The 20,679-nt window shown below is 35.0% G+C and overlaps 1 long non-coding RNA gene across 1 annotated transcript; it reads right to left on the reverse strand.

The window, feature by feature from the left end:
• Nucleotides 1-16,308: 16,308 nt before the first annotated feature.
• LOC130053278 (uncharacterized) lies at nucleotides 16,309-20,163 on the reverse strand. Its single transcript, XR_008801805.1, has 4 exons — nucleotides 19,837-20,163; nucleotides 18,399-18,567; nucleotides 17,291-17,471; nucleotides 16,309-16,995 (listed from the first exon to the last, which is right to left on the reverse strand). It is a non-coding gene; the product is annotated as an uncharacterized LOC130053278 (long non-coding RNA).
• Nucleotides 20,164-20,679: the final 516 nt, after the last annotated feature.

Raw genomic sequence — 20,679 nt, forward strand, 5'->3', positions numbered from 1 at the left:
GTCATCACCGCTAATATCCCCTAAGTGTCCGACTGAATTATCCTAGCAAAGTAATCATTGATCATCACCCCTGAGTGTCACGCTAAATTATTCAAAGCAACTCCTCACTGATTATCTCCCCTGAGTGTCACGCTAAATTATCCAAACTCATTTCTCACTGATTATATCCCCTGAGTGTCACGCTAAATTATTCACACTGATTACTCACTTATTATGTCTCCTGAGTGCCACGTTGAATTACCCAAACTGAGTCCTCACTGATTATCTACCGAGTGCCACACTGAGTCATCTCAACTGTGTCATCAACGCAAATACCCTCTGAGTGTCAGACTGAATTATCCTAGCCAAGTCCTCATTAATTATCTCCCCTGAGTGTCACGCTAAATTATTCAAGCCGATTCCTCACTGATTATCTCCCTGAGTGTCACACTGAATTAGTCAAACTGAGTCCTCACCAAAAACAAATCTTGTGTACCAACTGTTGTAAATGACCATACAGGACTTCAACACAATTTAAACAAAATATTTATTCCATTGTAACATCATCAATAGTCCTCTATGTACTCGTGGAAAAATCAAATATTATCAATTCTAATTCTATACTTTTGTGCATTTAATTCGCAGGAAGAATTTGTTTGTTTTAAAGATGTGATTAATTAGTGACTTAATAGTAATAAAACAAAACTGTCGGTAAACGATCGATGTATGAATCTACAAAGCTTTATTATTCTCCTCTTATGACAAGCAAGGGATATTGAGGACCTATTCTAATCCGGATCCCCACAGAAAAACAATATTTTGATTTCGATATATTGATTTGATTGCTAAAGGGGGATGATTTATCCAACCTGTAGAAAAACCTGCACCAAGCCAATGACCGAGACAATTCAGAAACTAAAGATTATATAATTCTTTGCTCAGGGAAAGGAATTTGACTTTATCCGTATACATGGATATGAAAATCGTGCAGAGCAAAATTACGTGGTTGATAGTATAGCAATGCTCAGAGAGATATACTTTTCATTTATCCCGATTCACATAACAATGACTACAAAGCTTGAAACCTGAAATCAAAAGCAGAAAGAACATTTTGTAGCAAAATAATTTTTTTGAAAACTCCAAAACTTGCATATTCTGCATGTATTGCTACTGAACAAGCAATCGAGTCTGCATTTGCGTCAACCCTTTCAGCCAAACGACAAGTCAAAGAATATGCTATGATAACCAAATGGTAGATTTGTGACTGCCACAAAATTGCCAATAACCTATCATGTCCACCTTTCCATCATCTCTGAATACATGACTGTATAGAATTGTTTTTGCATTTCCCTCTAAAGTATCAGACAATCCATCTTTTTTTCTAAGACCAAAGGGCTCGTCAAACCATACTCTCAATACACATGTGCCTCAGCTATGAATGGAAATGGATACATTACCTAAGCATCTCACGTTTGAAATGACTATGCGCCATCTGACAAGAAGTATTGAGTTAATTACATTATTAGGTCACCGTATAAACTACTCACAGACGCTGTGGAGCTTGAAACTGCTATTTACAAGGTGATTACAAATTCTGGATTAATACTGCCTGCAAGCATATCTCTTAAAACTATTTCAGTAATTCATAAATAAATTCCGCCTTAATGCCAAACAACTTGATATAATCGTAAGGGATTACGTTCTATAAAGCATAATACATGTCTGCAAATGTCCATAATGTGTTTGTAAGATTCTCGAAGTTTTCAATTTTTAACAAAACTTGTATGACAAATTTCATGTTTTTGCCCCAAAACTTGAAAAAGTATCCATGCATTAATGTCAAACAATCTGATTTACAATTAAAGGATTACATACTTTCAGAAAATAATTGTTTTCAAAGGTCTCTGATATCTATATATGATCTGAAGAAGTTTTCCATTTTTCGGCGATTTTTGAAGGGGGGAAAATCATGTCTTAGACCCAGAATTAGTAAATGTCCCCATATATCTATTTGAAACATCTTTTTAATCAAACTGTCACACAAGTTCAAATAATACTTGTTTGCAAATATTAATGACATCTAAATCGGATCTGAAAAGTTTTTTCCAGTTTTCGGCTATTATTTTTACAAATTTTAGGTTTTTCCTCCAAAACTGGAAAATGTCTCTATGCAAACAATCTGATTTATAATTAAAGGTTTCCATGCCTTCGGAAAATAATTGTTTTCCATTGTTCGGCGATTTTTAAAGGAAAAATCATGTTTTAGCCCCAAACCTTGTAAATGCCCCATATATCAATGTAAAACAACTTGATATATAATCAAAGGGTTGCATACGTTCACAATTTACTCTTTGCAAATGTCATTGTTATGTATATCGGATCTGAAGAGTTTTTCCAATTTTCAGCTATTAGTTTTACAAATATTAGGTTTTTGCCCCAACACTGGGGCCAATCTCCATGCCAACAATCTGATTTATACTAAAAGGGTTCCATTCTTTCAGAAAATAAGTGTTATCAAATGTCCACAGTATCTATATAGGATCTGAAGAAGTTTTCCATTGTTCGGCGATTTTTAAAGAAAAAATCATGTTTTAGTCTCAAAACCTCGTTAATGCCCTCACATATCTATGTCAAACAACTTGATATATAACCAAAGGGTTATATACGTTCACAAAATGATTGTTTGCAAATGCCAATGGCATATATATCGAATCTAAAGAATTTCTCCAGTTTTCAGCTCTTAGCTATACAAATTTCATGATTTTTGCCCCAAGATTCGTAACCCCCCCCCCCCCCCCCCCCCGTAGAAGAACCAGACAACCTGATTTATAATTAAGGTAATATGTATTTTAAAAAACACTTGTTTAAAAAATCCTTGGGGGGGGGGGCGTGTTCCCATTACCTTTACCAGTCCATGGTCTTATAGAAAGTTAGCGTGATTAATTCTATACAGTGAATGCTGTAAAATCTTTCTAGTTTAATATTAATGAACTTAGTATTATGGAAAAGTTATTTTCAGATATCAAATGACTTCCTTTAATATATCTATTCAGCAAAAGACATCTAAAGTTTTCCCAGGTATTTACACATGAGACCCATGTGCTCCATCTGACAATCAGCTGACGCTTGCTGCTTGAGAAGTTTGTCATGACCTCATATGGGAAAATGCGATGCATGCAGTGTGATTTTTCGAACTTCTTTATCACAACTTTTCTCCAAAACACACAAAAAAATCATCTATTGTAGTTATTTAATATAATTACAAGTGAAAGTTTGGGAAAGTTCTCGTTTGTTTCCACACTAAAATAAGATAAATGTACAGTCGAACTCACGAACAAAGTTCTTGCATTTATCAAGTGGAAAATGAATATGGTGATTCACGTTAATTGTATTTCAATTACAGTGATTTGATGTTAGCACAAAGGAAATTGTTACCGTTATCAACGTTGACCAATTGATTTCATTTTGATTTGAACCATCCACGCAACTTACAAAGAATTATCATATTATAACTAGCGGTTCTTTATCTTTGGTTGGAGAAAACTCCTCGCATTGAGTAATGCGTACACTATCAAAAACACCGACATTCAGGAGGTTAAGGGATAATTATTTCAAAGATATGTCATGTAGACTTGATCCAATGGGATTGGTAAGTTGGAGCATTTGTTCAAACATTGTTCTTGATAGCCTCAATCAAATCAACAAACCAACAAACAAATCATAAGACCAACGGTTATTAATGTCAATGTGATTTACTCCACAAATTACCAATAATTTGATTTAAAAAAGTAAATTTGAAACAAGAAATCGCCCCATTCAAACAATTTATAATTGGTTGTCGAAAATAGATCTTTATGCTTTAGATAATCAACATTTCAATAGTATTTTGCAAGAAAAAAGTGTACTTAGCATTACATCCATTGAATGAAATTTTATGCTCTGTGTCATGCCGTGAAAACACAATGGGGCATTCAGTGGACACGTCGTATTCTACGGAGGACATTCAGATTCAAGGCTAGCAACTTCAAAGGCGCCGACTATTGATCACAACGCCGTTATCTTATGCATATTTATGAACGAGTAATATAACATACATTCTTTTGCCCAGTTCCGAATCCCGTTGTAATTATCATTAAAACAAATACTTAATTAATGAAATGATTTTTACTTAGAAAGGTAAATCTCGTTGATAATGACTACTGAGGGATACAAAAGTGTTGTAATTCTTATCCAGCCCAGGTTTATTACTTGTCACACTGTTTTAATACATCAGAACTTCGACATCTTCGTCACTTACACGCTTGGCAAAAAAATTCGCGCTGGAGGGAAAAGTTGTCTGTAGCTAAAGAATAACCAAGTTTTCTGCACCAAAAATGAATGCATTTCATTGATGCATCTTTCAGTTAAAGCCTCAATAATTATTTCTTCAATGAGTGTATTATTGTAGTTGCGATGCCTTACCAAAGAGACACCAGCTGTTTGTCCAATTCCATATCAGTCGTGTCAACTACACTGTACTGTCATACGAGACTTGTTGAACTTAGTTTTAAACTTTGAGCAATATGTCGGTTGATATTATTTATAGAAGTAGTGTCAGATATAATTCGCACGCATATATGTCCTCCCACCGCAACGCGGAAGGAGATATAGAAATACCGGTGTGTGTGCGTCCATGCGTCCGTCCGTCCCTTTTCACTTTGTGGACGCAACTCCTCAAAAACCGCCAAATGGATTTTGTTCATATTTTGTAGGATTGTTAGTCACCATGTGTAGATGATCATATTAAATGTACGCCGCCATTTTGATTCGACAATTTTTACAGGAGTTATGGAACTTTGTTGAATTTGTACATGCTACACTATAGGAACACTTTGTGGACGCAACTATTCTGAAACCGCTCAACGGATTGTGTTCATATTTTGTAGGATTGTTAGTCACCATATGTACTTGATCATAATGAGCCGCCATTTTGATTCGACAAATTTTACAGAAGTTATAGGACTGTTGTGCTTCAACTTTTTTGCGGCGGTGGGGGAAATGGCTACGTGTAGCAATCTTGTTTTTATAAACACAATAAACTATTCTTTTTCCTGATTACCAAAATGGATAACATCCATAAAATCGGGACAGTAAATATACTATGTATTACATCTAGATTTACATCTTGAAATTGATATTTAAAAAGTATACTGAGATTGATTACTGTTCGTTATCTTCACCTTGCATGTATGACTGTATTATTTTTTCTTCATTAACTCACCAACTCCACAAGAAAATGCCGAAGGATTATTATCCCGGGTAGATATAACGTTAGATCATAAACACATTCAGAGAAAGATAATCATTAATGTTGATTAAGAGAATTTTGAATGCCGCAGTTTTGGCTGCCTAAATGTGAAGCTTTGAATATTGTTCAATATATATAACGTCAATAATGTAAAGATTTAAACTATTGTTTGATTTGATTTGATTTCAACAAAAGCTAGATATATATTAAGCGAAATAAACATACACAGGTACTGATTTAAAGTTTCGGACCGATTGAAAGTCGGATCGAGTCAGTGGAAGTTCGAATCGGCCTGCAGTCGTTTCAAATATCCCCGTCATTTGGAACTGGCAGTGTGATTCGGAACTAACCCATGACCACGGTTATGGAAAATGCAAAGGTCGGTGATATTTACCTCGATTTTCAAATAATTTTAGTTATTTTTCATTTTAGTAACTTCTGATTTTCTAACTTACAGTATCTTCATGGATGATACCGCTAGCAATCGTTTATGAAAATGTGATCCGGAACAAGGCAAACGACTGTACCAGTATTTCGGGATTAATATTATTGATCACTGTTCGTTATCTTCACCTTTCATTGAAAAAAACTTTTCAAAAACTGTTTACTATCATACACATATGCTTTTGATATTAAAAACAAATCCATTTTCATGATTTTTTGCCTGCAAAATCTGCCGCTAGGGTCCCCGTGTGTATACAATAACGCCCACTGTGGCGATGGCATACGATAGTGACTATAAATAGCCACCGTCTAAAATGCTGTATTTTGGTTTAGTTAGAGGGAACAATATGCCTTGAATAGGTGGCGCTGTATAAAAAGAGTGTACATATGGATGTTTTAATAAAATATTTTGTAAATGGAGATAGCACCTACAGGTGGTTCCCCATGCACAATATCACAACGATTTGTTACATGTGCCTGTGGACAGCTTTGCATGGTTTTATCTGAGACATTCACTTAACGGGTATCATTTTTAAAATGGTCATGATAAGCAATACAAAATAGAGAGTTGGGCAAACATGGACCCTATTTCTTATGCAACTTTAAAGTCGGAAGGTGTAAATTGGATAGAAAAAAAACTACTCATCTGTATACCCTAATTGAACCAAGTCGATATCAGCTATATCATGTATGTCTTCCATATCCCTGTGACCCGAAGCACCCTCCTCCCCCAGCTTGAACAATAATGCGGCTTACATCCCATCCAATGGGGAGTTGGACAATCACAGACCCTTGGTCAAACCAGAGGAAGTATAACGTGCCTAGGAGGAGCAGGCATTCCCCGTTCACCGGTCATACCTGTTCTGAGCCTTATATCTTGTATTATGATTGAAAGTTGGAACACTTACGCTGTTTTACAGTTTATGATTCCAGAAATATTATGAGTACAGTTTTAGAAGTGTTATGTAATCAATGACACAAGTGTTAGGCATAAATACTAAATCATTTAGCAATGTAAATGATCTTTTTTATTTATTAAGCGTAACAATATATGTTATTCATATTGCTATTTAAAACTTTAAAATATGCTCAATTATATTATAAATCAAATGTACCCGTGACTTTAAAGCAATGCAAGCTGTAACTGAAGGGATTTTTAGCAATCCAATTATGCACCAAATGACACCTATCGGTATAACTAATATAATTCCCAAGATCTGAAGAAAAATTCAGCAAAATAAACAAGGGAATATTGTTTCATACCTAGAATGAGGGTTTCGTATAAAACACCATTGCGTCCAGGGGCGGATCCAGGAATTTCAGTTACGGGGACGCCACTTTATGAGGCGGTGGGTCCATGGCGAAGCCCCCGGAAGCTCCTGGATTTTACAGATTTTATGGGGCTTGAAGTATTTCTCCTATTTAGTCATTTGTACTATTTTCTATCATTTTAATAAGGTAAAATTGATAAAATTACTCAAATTTTAAGGGTTTTTTGAAAAGAAATTAAGTTCTCCCAATAAAGTAATGCAAGAAATCAAAAGATTTTGTCATTTATTTCTCCGAGTGTGGAAGAAATTATTGCTTCTTTTATCGTTTAGTACATTTTCCGAAACAATATATCGCGATTTACCTAAAATTTGAAAATGTTAGGGGTGGGAGCGCCAGTTGCACCCCTCTAAATCCGCCACTGGCGTCGTATATGCGGACATGGGAACGATAATTACCCAATATAATTGGGTTGCTGAGACCGAGGTCATATACAACGACGGAAACTGACGTGAGTAACTACACGTGTTATTTATATTATAAGTGTAAGAGTATAATAATTACGCAAATGTCCCACTCAAATGAAATTTTGATTGTGAATTTTCTATAAAATTGGAATGTAAAATTATCTACAAATCTGACACGTGCTCAATGCCTCTATTTCACATTTTCCCGAAACTGGTGACCTTCTAGGTCAATGCACATCGGAGATTACGAGAGACGATAGCAATGGTTAATGAATAGAAAAATGCATCATAGAGAGATGCAATACCCGTAACCGCGCTCTAGATCCGTCATTGCATTGATTGATGTTTAGGCTTTCTATGATATATGAATTCAAATATAAGATAAAATATTTGATAGCTTTATTTTTTCAAGCATTTTTATATTTACAATTGAAACCCAGAGAATGACGACCAGTTAGCGTTAGCATATTTCCCGTCCCTACCATATGTCCTTATCCAGACAAATAGGAAATGAACAAACAGCGTATATTAAAGGTCGTTTTATAGGAATATATGCACGTCTTATCCGAGATATTCTTCGGAGGATCTAATGCAGATTTGAAATCACTGCATTTTCATCTATTAAAGAAACACAATAGAAATGTTGTGATATGAAAGGGTAAATATAACGAACAGTGATTAATCTCATCAGTCCTTTAAAAAATGCAAAACAGAGAGAGGGACAAGTACAGACGCCTGGACACACCGGAGATCGGGACAGGAGCCTGTAGGAGAGGTAGGCATTTCCTTATGACAGATCACACTCTCCGCGAGTCGTATTACTTGATTAGGAAACGCAATGGTCTGCAACAAAATCACAGATTGGTATGAAACAAAACAGAAAACATTCCATCCACATCACAGGTTATATTTGCAAACTAATATCCATTATCTGTATTTTGTTTTAGCATTAGATAAATGCCAATCTAAAACATAAATCATATTTCTTTCTGATAAAATAATACAGCGAAGTGAAATAGATTATATTTATAGTATATTGCATACGTATTTAATATCACCCCGAGTAATTCACACACAGTTATGTCTTGAATGGGTTGCTGTATAACAGCTGGTGATATACACAGAAACAGCTCGTTGAAGGATTTAACAGTGTCACAATGTTTTCCTATCCACCAAGTGTGTGATATCGATCATAAGTAAAGTTGATGATCTCACGCAAACAGGAAATTAAACTGGACGATGTAAGTATAAAGGACATTCATTCTTTTTCTCGTCTTCTTCGTTGTTCACGACTAAAATGCATGCTGCATTCTAAACTGCCATGTTTCAGGGATGTAATTATAGAAGAGCTACATCGTGATGTATTTCTACAGTTTGTATGAAGATGTATTGTATCATGTTTATTTGGAAATTAATTACTCAATGATACGGAAAAAATTCTCTCCAGTCTTAAACAACATATGGTATGTTGCATCACTTTTTAATTCTTTAGCAAAATTATTTCCTCGCATGCCAAAATTACTTTCAATGTGTATTATATAAAATATTTCGAGTAGTCTTTGAGTTTGAAAGGGGCGAAATTCAGACATTTACTTTCGATATTTTACGCGCCATTATTTGTGATGTGATATGCGACGGCTTGAATATAGTACATTGGACGTTTTACTAACGGATTAGATATAACCAACAAACAAGTCAATTATCACATTAGACAATACCGTATGGGAAGTTTTGTGTGTTTTGTGCTGCTTAAGGTCATACTACTGTCAGAAAAAGGGATTGAGACTGAGGTTTTTTCCAATTTTTCAAAGGAATTTTTCTGGAACTTTTATAAGGTAATTTATTGTCAGCGCAAGGGAATTGTCATTAAAAAATTCGCTTTTGTCCATGCACTTTTCCAAAACGCAGTTGGATAGAGACCTACTTGAACTACGAGAAAATGGTTATGTAGAAGCTGAGGGCAGCCACAGGATATGCATTTTGTTCTGTTCTTCATCTTTTCACATAATACACAACCGCACCTTTGGAATAAGATTTGACCTTGAATCATCATATACTTGTGCTCCTAGTTCCTGCCAACTCGTACATTTACAAAGTTTAAAAATAGATAATAATTAAATTTGCATTAATAAATCATACAATATTGTAATTCCTAACTTTTTGAACTATGATGTTTCCTAAATTAAAGAGACAATACTACTTATTACATTAAGTACAGTATAAAGCCATGCTTGGATTTGTTAACGATATGTAGACCCCGTTTGGAATTATATTGTTTGTGTTAAATTTCTATTTTAAATTTATTTTCCAAAAAGAATGAAATAGACTCATGACAGTAGGCCTTGTTGTCAATGTTATCTTAAGATCCATGATTTTGTTAATCCAAAAAGCAAATATTGATCGCACAGTTTAAATATTATAAAACAACCCCAATAATTACAGATGTTTAAGGAATAATTAGTATTAAGACAGCGACCCATGTAAACATATACCCGCAATTCCCGATTTCATAGTCTATTTCCTCGGTACATTCTTGGGTATTTGCTTCCCTATTCGTGTGTATAGGTGACTAAAGCACACGGTATATGGATATGTTGATTGATTGATTGAGGTTTTACGCCGTTTTGGCAATACTTCAGCCATTTTACGGCTTTGTAATATTTATCAAAATCAGATATAAATTATCGAACACGAGATCAGATGGAATTATGATAGCAATAAAGGATAATGCTGTCATGTAAAAATTACAAAAACTGATTGAAAGTTTATTTCCTGGCTCAACTTGAGCAAATGACTTATTATTACAACTAAGGATGTTATTTTGGGGGGTTGTCTATCCTTCAACTGAAGGAAGTAGACATTCTTCCCCTGACCGTTTAATAAAATATCGAACAAGAAATTCTGAATATTGTTAATGATACCAAGTATGTATGTTTGACTGGTGATTTTAATGCTAGAATTGGTCATTTGCGTGATTATTGTATACCTGATGATTTTCTCTTGTAATCCATTGTCAGATTCAACCAGAAATTACATATAGCTGTTCAATTTTTGTCAAGTACCATATCCCTTTAGGTAAAACTGTAAAATATTCCTTTGTTCATAATTGTAGTATAAACTTGTTGATATTCATATCCATGTCTCAAAATAATTATGTTTATACAGTAAGCAGGTGGGTAGGTAGTTATAAACACATAGGTGAAATTAGCAGCATTGCGTTGACTATGTTTTTGCCAGTACACACATTTTTTATATAATACAAAGATTTGATATTGATTCAACCACATGCAATTACATATAAATTTTAATTTTTGTCAAGTATCAAATTCCTTTAGGGAAACTGTAAAAAATTCCTTTCTACATATTTGTTTTGTAAACTTGTTGATATTCATATGTGTATATATAAATAATAACATGATGATATTTATACAGTAAACAGCCGTGTAGGTTGTAATAAACACATCGGTGAACTGACTTGCAAAATCAGTAGCACTGTGTTAACTATGTTTTTCCCAGTGCACACATTTTTGATATAATACAAAGTTTTGATATTGTTGATTTTTGTAGGTTATACTAGGATGTACATAACCCAATTTCATTTTCCACTTGTAACGGAACATATGAATATACAGATGGAGGTGAGAATCAACCTTCTGAGAGAACTCTTGTTCCACAAACAGGTGATTGAATCACATTGTTTTATTACAATAGCATAATATATTATGCAACAGCTTTACAAGGATATTGAAACTTATTATTTTGTAATTTATGCGTGTGTACATCTCAAACTAAGTAATGTTCAATAAGACTAAAGTTTAAAAGTTATCAATATCAAGGGGGATAACTTATATTTTTTTTAATATCTAGACGATTCATGACAAAAGTTGACACTCCTCTACATCATCAAAATTATAATGTGCTACATAATGACTTTTTATCAGTTGTATATGTTAAACCCATTACGTTTTAATTTATTTTTCTCTTGTTTATGTCACAGAGTTTTATTCCCTATAGCGTGTCAAATAAAAATACAGAACCGAAGTAGCCATAGTTGTCAGTTCTGATATTGAACAACAATAACAAGGCTATCATTAAACAGTTTACACATTTTTTATATCTAAAACCTTTGCAGTTTTTTGGGGTTTTTTTTGTAGAGTTTTCTGTTTAGTAGGAAAAGGGGGGGACACCCTCTCATAGCAGCTTCACTTTTTATGTCACTACACACTATCTACAAAGAACCATGGATTTCCATTACTCCTATTAATCCCTAACGATATTCTGTTTCAAGACTTTAGTTTCTTTTGAATATGAAAGCATATAAATTGCAAAAACACAGTTCCTTCTTACAATCACATTGTTCAATACAAGTGACATATTAATGATATGGACACTTTGTCTCTCAGATAACAAGTTGTTCTCATCCTGATCAAGGCCTACATGCCTATGACAACCACTATGGCTTGGTATTACGGTACAATATTTATCACCTGATTAGCTGATACGAATACTAGAAATTGTGTGCAATATACTGTCAGTTTAAACAGTGAAAATCACCATTACAGGCTTCTAGATGTACATTAGTACCTTCTTGTCGTAGCATTATTACAATCACTGCCTGTGTTAAAGATTCATTTTCTTCATCCCAACAGCAATATTGGAAAACACAATTATTCGTATGATATTTCACATGCATTGAAAACTAAACCGGAAGTGTTTTAAAGGATTAGGAAAGGTAAGTCTTGTTAAAAAAAAAAAACAAATAGCGACCGTAATACTTGATTATCTACAGGTTAATAATGGCACTATCCTGCCTATCTTTGAATTGTGCAAAACTAGATTAATTCATAATTTTTTTTTCAAAAAAAACAAAAACAAAACCCAACAATTATCTGACAAAACGCCAGTCTACATTACCTTATATGTTTATAATTGTTGCACTTTTCAGCCCTGCCGTTGTGCTTAGATACGAGACGGAGAGCTTAAACGGGTTTTAGTATAAATTTACACAACCACAACTCTCTCTCTCTCTTTCTTTCTTTCTCTCTCTCTCTCTTTCTCTCTCTCTCTCTCTCTCTCTCTCTCTCTCTCTCTCTCTCTCTCTCTCTCTCTCTCTCTCTCTCTCTATTTCTAACCAGTCACGTGACATACAAACAATGAACGAAAATGAATCATATTATCCAACAACCTCACTTACAAGTAAATTGATCTAAGATCCAACACCTGACATCATATTCGTATTAACGGAAAACTGACAACTCAACTGTATGACAAACGGGATGCTTTCAGCTTCTCCATCGTCAACTTCTCATATTTATGTAGTAATATTCCATTATCACCTGCATATGGTGTTTAGATCTCTCAACTGATTCGATACGCAGGAGCTTGTTCTGCGTATAGTCAGTTTTTAAATCGAGGTAAGCTACTGACAAGGAAATTGATAGTACAGGGGTTTCAACAGTATCGATAGAAGTCAGCATTTCGCAAATTCTATGGTTACTATCATGATCTAGTTCGTCAATGCAACCTATCATTGGGTCAAATGCTGTCTGACATGTTTCATAGCGATTGTTAGACCGTTCTTGGCACATTGATTTTGACTACGGATAACTCCGTTTACCAGATCATAATATAGGGCTCACAGCAAGTGTGACTGATCGACATGGGATGCTTACTCCTCTTAGGCACCTGATCCCACCTCTGATATATTCAGGGGTCCGTGTTTGCCCAACTATCTATTTTGTATTCCTTATAGGAGTTATGAGATTGATCACTTTTCGTTATCTTCACCTTTCATACCAATACAGAAACAGGTCAGCTAACAGGGGAGTACAGTGCGTGCCCATGGGAATTCCAATAGACTGAAGATCTCGAAAAGATTGTAAATGAGGAACCCCAGAATATTTTTTATTTCAACTTCAGAGTACGTGTGCCTGGAATTAGAGTGGCTTTTAAGAAAGCAATTTTTGGGATGGCTGATCATAACATAAGAATACTTGCGTTTTCCAGTTTTGTCAAAGAAGTCTTTAATTTATCGTGAATGGCCGTGTAAAGTGTTGAAAGGTCATCCGTTTTCATGTTAGTGATTTGAGAAAAGTTTTGCAATTTCAAGTTTACTAAAAGTTCTTTAGAATTTTTTAGAATCCACATTTGATTTACACCACATCTGGCATATGTACGTGCACATTACGCTTGAGGTTTCTCCTTCACAGCTGTTAATAATTTCGTGATGAACAAAGATAGGGGCCTTGTAGAACATTCATTGGATCCAGCAATGTATCTGTGTTTGTAAGGGTTTCTATGAAGTTTAGGAATCCAGTATAGGTACGGTAACTCATATTCATCCGACCCATTGACTAGGATATTAAATGTGTCTAAAACCCTAAAACTGAATAATGTTTTTATACTAGCGGGAAAAAGGAAACTAAATTAATATATGAAAAAATAATTTAAAAAAATAAGAATGAACAAATTTTATTTTTTGTAATATTGTTAACAAAAAAATGTATTCGTTAAAACATCTCATAATCCATTAATGTTAACGCTGAATAACTTCAATTTCAGCACACTCGAAAGACACTGCTATTCGAACTTCAATTAACAAATTAATAATGCGTGTGACCATCATTTGCATTCACGCATGCTTGAAAACGGCGCCTCATTGATGCCACTAAAGTGTTCAGAAATCTCTGAGGGATGTTGTTCCAGATGTTGGTTAAAGCCTGGTCTAAATCAACTAATGTCACTGGCTGATTTGGTAAACGGCGTAGACGTCGTTCCATTTTATCCTAGACGTGCTCGATCGGCGATGATTCGGGGGAACAGCTGGCCAGGGCAAGACATAAACAGTCTGTTGAACAAAAAAGTCCCTGACTACACGTACAACATGTGGCCTTGTGTTGTCTTCCTGCAGAGTGATGTGAGTTTGTTGTGTCTGTAAGAAGGATATTTCATGGCGCTGAATAATTTCGTATCGATAGCGTACGCTGATGACATTTCCATTGACAATTTGTAGAGGGGTCCTTCCATGTGCTGTTATTCCATCCCACACCATAACGCTACCTCCGTCGAATTGTCGACGTTGCACAACACAAGCGTCCTGGTACCGTTTCCTAACGCGACGATGCACTCTACAACGGCCGTCACTGCAACCTAAATGAAATCTGGAGTCATCAGTGAACAGAATATTGGCCCAGTCCTGTATTCTGAATCGCAGATGTCGTTTGCACCACACTAGTCTAGCAATACGATGATGTTGAAGCAGTATTGGACGCACAGCTGGACGTCTTGGTCTGATGTTGTGTTCGACTGATTGGTCGGAGTCAAGGAATGCTACGAGCAGTCAAACTTGCTGTCTGGAACGATTTCTCAGGTGCACAAATCTAATATGGTTGTCCTGTCGACGCGACATCACACGAGGACGCCCAGAACGTGGTCGATGGCGAGTGTTACCAGATTGTTGAAAATGTCTCCATAATGACTGGATGGTGTTCCTATGAACTCCAAGATGTTTTCCTACGATATTTTGTGCCATTCCAGCTTGAAGAATCCCAACAGCACGATTACGTTGGTTTTCGCTGAGTCGTGGCATGATAGAAGGGTAAATTTTGTCAAAACTAAAGTGCTTTCCTTAACAAATAGTGTCCAAACAAACCTTTTACACTTTTTACTCCAAACAGTATTGGCCAGTAACACTCGTGCGTACGAACACTTCGATAAACAAGTTGTGTTCACTAACCTTGAAAAAGTCCGTGCATCTGCGTCGAGTACTATGCAAGGTAAAGATAACGAACAGTGATCAATCTCATAACTCCTACAAGCAATACAAAATAGATAGTTGGGCAAACACGGACCCCTGGACACACCAGAGGTGGGATCAGGTGCCTACGAGGACTAAGCATCCCCTGTTGACCAGTCACACCCGCCGTGAGCCCCATATCCTGATCAGGTAAACGGAGTTATCCGCAGTCAAAATCAGTGTGCCAAGAACGGCTTAACAATCGGTATGAAACACGTCAGACAGCATTTGACCCAATTCGAGATTGTACTGACGAACTAGATCGTTATAACGACCATAGAATTTGCAAAATGCTGACTTCAATCGAGACTGTTGAAATCCCTGTATCATCAACTTGTTTGTCAGTAGCTATACGATATATTATACTATATCATACTATACGATATATTTCAAAAACATCACCTTTATAGATTGTTTACATTTTATAAATATAAACAATCAATCTAAAAAAAATTATACTAAATTTTATAATGCACAGAAATTTTTCCGCTAGTATATCTAGAAAACTCAAAACCTTTTGTGAAACGTTGTAAAACAAAAGTTGTTGTTACTGTCCTGGGGTGCATTTTACAAAAGATCTTACGACTTACGACCAACCTAACATACTGGATTACTCCCGTTTATTGTAAGATAAATCACTCCAATGTAAAATAGTGAAAACATAATGTTGAAAATTAAGTTTCAGAAACTTTTTACTTCCCTCATTTAAGTTTTGGGGTAAGCCCCTTAACCCTTTCTCTACCGGCACATTTTAGAGGTTTTTAAAGACTAAATGACAATATTTTTAAATCGAGTTACATCTGCATGTATCACGATTTTAGGTAGGCATGTGATATATAATTTTGTTACAAATTGGACAGTGAACATTTTTTTCATAAAGATTGTCATGTTATCCCATGACCCCAAAGAGTTCTACGGGGTCAAAGGTCATATAAGTGCACATTTTTGCTATCTTTTTTCTCTGGAATATATATATTACGACCCCTCTCACTGGATTCGAGTCAAAAATAGGAAATTCTAAATGTATGAGCTGATATATCTTTTAAAATACTACAAAAGCATCACAATCAAATTAATCAATTTTATTGACAAACAAATATTTTTGGTTGCTAAGTAACAACACTCATGGTGTAATTTTGACCATAATTTGCCTTTCTACATCCATTCGACACAATTCAAACATAATTACATTGCATGATGATTAGTAAATGTCACATTATTTTAAAAATATAATCTTTGACTAGATCTTAATCATTTTAAAAGGTTTTTAACAAAAAATATAATGAAGAGAATTAAGGTCAAAGGTCATAAAATGAAAATTTCGTACTTCATATACATATTCATTATTTTCTAGTAATATGACGTTTTGCCATTGTATCCCACTAAATAGTATAAATATTACAACATTAAAACAAAGAATCTAAAAAATCAATTTTTTTATATTCAAATATATTTGGTTGCTAAGCAACAACACCATTATGATATAAAATGCTATGCGAAAATAATGCCCGTTTTTCCTCCCCAAGTTCATTGTACATGTAAACGAATGTTCAAGTCCTTACTTCCAATCACTAAATTTAAATGTACTTGCATTATATTTAATAAAAATTGTTCTTCTTATATTCAACCTGTTAAAACATATTTCTAGACATAATTCTTGATACTAGGTTGTTCCGATAGGGGCATGCGTTGACCAATATCTGTCTATCGACTGGAACTTCTCAGCAGACATGTATAAGATAATGCCCAAAAATCTGAAGAAAAAAAGTAAGATTGTTTATACTTAGCCCCAATATACTGAAGTATTCTCAGAGCTTTTGAATACTCAATTGGCTCTGTAAATGTTTTCTATAATCAAGGCCCTCTGAAAATTATGCGTTTAATTACTTGTAAAATTTTATCTGGGGTAATTGTAATACACATTTAATAAATGTGTTAGATGCACAGCCAGATTAATTTTGGTAAAGGTAATCTTATAAAATGCATTTTATTATTCGTTTTAAACTGGAAATCACTGTCACAATATCGGTACTTTAAAACTAGTAATACCTGTACAGTTCCTCTTCAGTGAGAGGCTTCGAACTTCCTTGGGAAGCATATGACAATCCTTCCCCCTTGATATGACCATCACAGCATAATGGTTGGTGGCAACACAGATGGAGAAAACCAAATCTTCTGTCAAAAACAGCTTCATAAAATCTGCAATTCTCTGAATAATCAGGTCCCATATCTGAAAATAAAAATGCAAATAAAATCAGTATTGGCCATCATACCTTATTTGTCAGCATTTAAAACACTTAGCATACCTTATAATTAGAAACAGAATAATGATTTTCCGTGTTTTGTCTCTTTTTGTATGCATGTAATCAGTGTTTTCCCTAAGAACCGGCCGCCGGCCAAATTGACCGTTTCAAACGATTTTCTGGCCGGTTCAATTATAAAAAAAATCAAAAAATAATATGTTGTCAATTTCAGTGATGTTGATTTACACGATCGATCTTTGCAAAGAATGTATGCGGTAGCAATATGGTTGGCTATAAATATCTTTCATATTTCTTCCTTGTTTATGTTTTTATCGAGAGCTTTTTGAAACGGCGATTTTGATTGGACGATATTTTAAACTCTCCCCTTGGGCGTGAGAAGCACATGGCAGTGAAAAATAATGAAGCGTCGAACGAATACATTACATGATTTCTTCCAGTCAAAACATCGGAAAGGTGTGTATTTAACACCACTGTGACTAACTTGTCTGACGTAAAAATGTTCAACCCTTTGGTATATATTTAAAAATGTAGGTTAAAAAGTGGCATATGAACAAGGGTCATTTTGCCCACTGAAATGCCTCAGAATGCAGGAGTTTGCGTCTAATTTTTGCGTCTAATTTTCCAAAATTTCATGGGGGGAATCCCCCCCATACCCCCCCCCCCCCCCCCCCGGCCTGTTACAATTCTAAATGGGCCTGTTCAAATGAAATGAATGGAAAACACTTCATGTTATATTTAGTACTGCAACGATAAACAGTAAAATGGTACACGCATATCAGTGTACCATAATGCCATGATTCCATTTGTGAATGTATTATATGTATCTGGATTCATTTGAATGTTAACTAAATGTATAGGGATTTAACCCTATATTGAACCTCAAAGAGTCATACCAACTGCATGCCAGGTTGTCACTCCGAATGAAATGCCACAGTTCTTGGATCAGGTGTCCCTGTGTCCTCCACACCAACATACTTCCATCGCATGTATGGATTTGCCAGTAGACTGTCACTAGTGGAAGATACCTGGAAGCTTTCCACTAAATATTGGGATGTCAATAACCTTTTTAAAGATGAAAAAATACAATTAAGAATTATTGGTTTGTGTTTTAAAGCAGAATATAAGCTTCATGATAGTAAGGGACAGTTTCGCACGAAAGTACTGATCATATTTATTTAAAGATAGAGATGTCCTATATTTGAAGTGCTATTTGGTTAGGGATTACATACATAGTTATTTTGGATTTCAAAGATTTCGGTTGAGCATCACTGAAGAGACATTATTTGTCGAAATGCGCATCTGGTGCATCAAAATTGGTACCGTATAAGTTTTACATACATATGTTAGAAATCAAATTAATGGAATATTTCATTATACTTTGTGAGTGTAGCAGAGTGCGTATTGACAAAAAACAATATACATCATGGAGGTGTTAGCATTATGCCCAACGTATACATGGGAGCAAATACTGAAGAAATTCAGGTTAAAATATACAGTGTCCAGCGAAAATATTGTGCCTCTGAGGGAAATTGAATGGCCCCAGATTTAAAGTAGAATTGAATTGGTTCTTCATTGTACACAGTGTCTAAATCCCCTGGCATGGTACTCTGATGGGGTGTGGATTTAGTCGAAACTAGAGAAAATCTAAGCAAGAAGTGGGCACATGCCCATCAGCTTATAGCACACCAGCATGTATGGATCATATAATTAAATGCTTTTTCAATAGCCTGTCATAACCAGATTTTGATTGATGTTAACCCCCCCCCCCCCCCACGCACATACCTTTTGTCCCAAACACACATTTTGTTTTTATTTCTGTTACAATATGAAGAAAAACCTCAAATTACGGTAATAAATTCTATTATTACGATAATACAATAATGCAATATATGCTTTCCTAACAGATTGTGTTTTCTTTTCATAGAAAGATTTTTTTTATAAAGATAGAAAATCTTGGAAAATAGCCTCCACACACCAATGGTCATGAATGCCCAGTCTGATTAAAACCATCCCACCCTTTTCTCATCCACACTAAATCCACCCTCTTCTTACACTCGCGCGTCAGGTGAGGAGATACCAAAAGGGGGGGGGTCAGACTGATTAATGCCGGGCCAGGACATATTAATTGATGTCAGATATGTTCAGCTCTTAATAAACAATTGGGTGTTATACACTTGGTTTAGATATCATAAAATATAAATATTTTCTTTCATGAAACGACAAATTATGGCATCAAATCGCGGTTAATATATTAATCGTGCATTTTTCATAACATGAGATAACCGCAAACTTTTTTTTTTCTAGTCGGCCTATGTGGCTACATCAACTTACATGTTTATACTGAATGCATGATCGTTTGGGTCATCCTGCAACAGGATATCCAAGGTATCTTCAGACTTCTTCATCTGACATGAGGTCGTTTTCAAGATGTAAAATACAATACAAGCGTTTGTTGTGTTGTTGTTTTCGTTGAAACGGAAACACGTGTGTTGCCCGTGGACACTTTCAGAAAACACCACGGCCGCGATCCGGATCACGGGGGGAAAAGTATTATATATACAATATGCAGACTGGTCTTTTTGTTTTCTTTGTTTGGCAGAAAAAATTATTTCTATACCGAATAAATATTACATAACGTTTATATCTGAATTTGAAGTATTTTTTTTAATTCACTCTACCGATGTAACATTCTCGTTAGGTGTTTTATAAAGTTACAATACAAGTAGGTGGTGTAACTGTTATTTACCAATAATGGTTTTTATACTTCTTTTTTTTTTAAAGCAGAGAATACCTGGCTGATTATTTCATACATATATGAATATTGTTTTAGTGTATCAAAAAGTATTCATATTACCAACAGAGGACAACACAAATAGTTTTCACTACTTTATTGAGCAATGCGCGTCGATCGCTTTCAGCACCGACGTTTTATCGCTAATTTTAAAGAAAACCGCGCAGCATGTCCCAATTTAATTTTTTCGCAATATAAAAACTAACAAGAATTACAACACGAATAAGGGCCCATCAAAACGAAAATTTCCTGTTCTTTTACAGGCTGTATTTACTTTTCCCTATTTCCATATATGAATATTGGTAAAACGCCAATCTGTTTAAACATTGAGAAATAAAATTGTAAAAAAGCGTACATGTGCAAAAAATAGCTATTTTCTTATA

The sequence above is a fragment of the Ostrea edulis genome, chromosome 3 (assembly GCF_947568905.1).
Source record: "Ostrea edulis chromosome 3, xbOstEdul1.1, whole genome shotgun sequence".
Classification (NCBI taxonomy): Eukaryota; Metazoa; Mollusca; class Bivalvia; order Ostreida; family Ostreidae; genus Ostrea; species Ostrea edulis.